The sequence below is a fragment of the Lynx canadensis genome, chromosome A1 (assembly GCF_007474595.2).
Source record: "Lynx canadensis isolate LIC74 chromosome A1, mLynCan4.pri.v2, whole genome shotgun sequence".
Classification (NCBI taxonomy): Eukaryota; Metazoa; Chordata; class Mammalia; order Carnivora; family Felidae; genus Lynx; species Lynx canadensis.
Window position 1 is genome coordinate 135,178,403 of NC_044303.2, and position 3,927 is coordinate 135,182,329.

At 37.9% G+C, this 3,927-nt stretch overlaps 1 pseudogene; it reads left to right on the forward strand.

Moving 5' to 3' along the window:
• The first annotated feature begins 2,847 nt into the window (after nt 1-2,847).
• Nucleotides 2,848-2,982, forward strand: LOC115527092 (annotated as a pseudogene).
• The last annotated feature ends 945 nt before the right edge of the window (nt 2,983-3,927 follow it).

Below are 3,927 nucleotides of genomic sequence, written 5' to 3' on the forward strand. Positions count from 1 at the left end.
CCCTCCATCTCCAGGCTGGCAGTCTCCCAGGCATCAAATCCCTCTCATATGTGGTCTCTTTTCAAAGCTGACCTGATCAGATAGGTCAGTGCAACCAAAGGGTGATATTTTTATTTTTTATTTTTTTTTTAATTTTTTTTTTTCAACATTTATTTTTGGGACAGAGAGAGACAGAGCATGAACGGGGGAGGGGCAGAGAGAGAGGGAGACACAGAATCGGAAACAGGCTCCAGGCTCTGAGCCATCAGCCCAGAGCCCGACGCGGGGCTCAAACTCACGGACCGCGAGATCGTGACCTGGCTGAAGTCGGACGCTTAACCGACTGCGCCACCCAGGCGCCCCGATATTTTTATTTTAAGGTGAACCAGTTTGGACATCTGTAAAATCCCTTCTGTCAATAGTGTTTTGTAATCAAGGAGTAACACCTCCTCACATTTCACAGGTCCTTACACAGAACGGGAGGGAACCATACACGGGGCTTATTGGTGGTTGTCTTAGAATTCTGTCTACCCCATGTAACAAAAAAGTTACTGTCTGCCAGAGTAAATGATATATTAAATGATATATTAAAGATCCCTACAATGAGCCATGGGAAACCAGAGAACACAACAAATAACTCTGCCTAGTGGAATGGATAGAGTAGGGTAAGAGAAGAGGTAAAGTTTGAGCTGTTCAGGAAGAAATGAATAAGAGTGCAACAGGTAGGGGTGCCTGGGTGGCTCAGTGGGTGAAGTGTCTGACTTCGATTCAGGTCATGATCTCACAGTTCAGGAGTTCGAGCCCCAGGTCAGGCTCTGTGCTGACGGTTTAGAGCCTGGAGCCTGCTTTGGATTATGTGTCTCCCTCTCTCTCTCTTGCCCTCCCCTCAAAAATAAATAAACATTTTTTTAAAAAATAAAAATTAAAAAAGAGTGCTACAGGTAGAGAAAGGCCAGGCTCTTACATTCAGAAGTGTCTGTCTTATTTCTTCCTTCAGTTCATGGAATATACCCCTTTTGGGGACCCATTCCTTTGAGAAATATTTTGATTCAACATCTAATTCATGAGCATATTATATAATCTGGAACCTCTTACCCACATTATTCTTGGCTATTAGAGGTTTTAAAAATATAAAGCTGTTTATTAGACAATTAGGGAAACCTGAATGCTGATCTTATAATAAGGAACTATTCATTTTTAGGTGTGATAATGGTGTCATGGATTTTTAAGAAGAGTATGTCTTAGAAATACATAGTAGACGTGTTGGTAAATGGAATGATATGTCTTGAAAAAATTAAAATAATAAAATTTGATTTTTTAAAAAAAATTTTAGGTCTTTGAAGATGAGCATGTGCACATGTGTGCGTGCACACACGCATACACACACACACACACACACACATACACACACAGACAATTGGTATTTTATAACTGACTTCGGTTAACTTCTCTCATATTTTTCTCTTTTGCTTATACTACCCTTTTATATTAAGGTTGATCAGAGGTGTATTAATAAAGAGCTTTTTGTTTTAAGCAGCAGAATCTGACCCTTTTTTATTCAAAGAAATACAAATGAAAATTACTGGAAGAGTACTCATTGTCCAACTGCCGTAACTAGTCTCCATAGATGGCCCACAATGAATCATGCCTCCTAGTGTTCATGACCTTATGTAGGTCCACACTGAATATGGGCTGGCCCTGTGACTCTCTTTGTTGTTATTTATTTTCTAGTTTTTGAGATATGGCTGACATAACCTTCTATACATTTAAGGCTTACAAAATACTAATTTGATATATGTATATATTACAAAATGATCATCGCACTAGGGTTAAAGTCCATCTCCTCACATAGTTACAATTTTTTTCCTTGCAATAACTTCTAAGCTCTATTATCTTGGCAACTTTCAAACCTACAATACAGTATTGATAATATACTCACCACACTGTGCATTATGCTCCTAAAATTTATTTATCCTGTAACTGGAAGTCTGTACCTTTTGAGCACCTTCACTTAATCCCCCAAACCTTCAACTCTGCCTCTGACAACAGCAATGCGTTCTGTTTCTCTGCTTTCATTTTTATTTAGATTCCACATAGAAATGAGATCGTATAGTATTTGTGTTTCTATGTCTGACTTAACTTCACTTAGCATGATGTTCTCAAAGCCCATCCATGTTGCCACAAAAGGCAGAATATCCTTTTTTATGGCTGAGTAGTATTCCAGTGGATATGTGTATATGTACCAAATCTTTTTCTTCCTTTTTTTTTTTAATATTGAGATATACTTGACATAATAGTTGAGGGTATACAACATGATGGTATAGTATATGTATATATTACAATAGGATCACCGCAATGACTCTAATGGACATCCATCATCACACATACTTAGAATTTTTTTGTTACCATGAAAACTTGGTGAGATACACTCTCCTAGCAACTTTCAAATATACAACACAGTATTACTAACACAGTATTATTAACTGTAGTATTATTATGCTGTACATTATGTGCCATGACTTACTTATTTTAGAGCTGAGAGTTGTACTTCTTAACCCTTTTTATCCATTTCCCCCACTCCCAGCCCCCTGCTATTCATCAGCAATGAATTCTCTGTATCCACGAATTTATTTTAGTTTGGCTTTTTGTCTGTCTTTCTCGGTCTGACTTATTTTCATTTAACATGAGGCCTCCAGAGTCTGTCTATGTTGCCACAAGTGGCAAGATTTCCTTCTTTTTTGAGCGTGACTAGTATTCTATTATGTATGTGTGTGTATATACTCACACCACATTTTCTTTGTCATTGATCTGTTGATGGACACTTAGGTTGGTTCCATATTTTGGTTCTCATAAATAACATGGGGATGCATCGCTTCTCGGCCTTTTGGCTAAGATCAAGTGTGAACATGGAGATGCATGTATCTTTTTCATTTAGCGTTCTTGTTTCTTTTGGGTAAATATCCAGAAGTGGAATTGCTGGATCATCTGGTAGTTCTACTTTTAATTATTGGAGGAACCTCTATACTGGTTTCCAGAGGGGCTGCACCAGTTTTACATTCTCACCAACGGTGCACAGGGGGTCCCTTTTCTCCACATCCTTGCCAACACTTGTTATTTCTTGCTTTTGACGCGAGCTATTCTGACTGGTATGAGGTGATCGCTCACCTGGTTGTGATTTGCATTTCCCTGATGATTGGTCGTGTTGAGCACCTTTTTGTGTATATATTGGCCATCTGTCTTCTTTGGAAACTTTTCTATTCAGATCCTCTGACCACTTTTTAGTTGGATTGTTTGTTTTGCTGTTGAGTTGTGTAAGTTCTTTATGTATTTTGGACATAAACCCCTTATCAGATAAATGATCTGCAAATATTTTATTCCATTCCATTTTTACTTTGATGGTCTCCTTTGCTGTGTACTAGCTTTTTAGTTTGATGGAGTCCCACTTGTTTATTTTTGCTTCTGTTGCCTTTGCTTTAGGTGCCAAATCCAAAAACTTACTGTCAAGACCATTATCAAGGGGTTTGCCACCAATTTTTTCTTCTAGGAGTTTTATGGTTTCAGGTCTTATGGTCAAGTCTTTAATCCACGTTAAGTTGAAGTTTGTGTATGATGTAAAACACCATGTGGTGTCTTTTCCTGTGGCTGCCCAGTTTTCCCGGCACCGTTTATTGAAGAGACTGCTTTTTCACCATTGTATTTTCTTGGCTCCCTTGTCAAAAATTAATTGACCATATATGTGTGGGTGTATTTCTGGACTTCTGTTCCATTTATCTGTTCATTGGTTTTCATGTTAATACCATACTGTTTTGATTACTGTAACCTTGTAATATAATTGAAATCACAAAGCATGCTTCCTGCTTTGTTCTTCTTTCTCAAGATTACTTTGGCTACTTAGGGTCTTTTATGGTTCCATGCAAATTTTAGGATTTTTTTTCATTCTATTTCAGT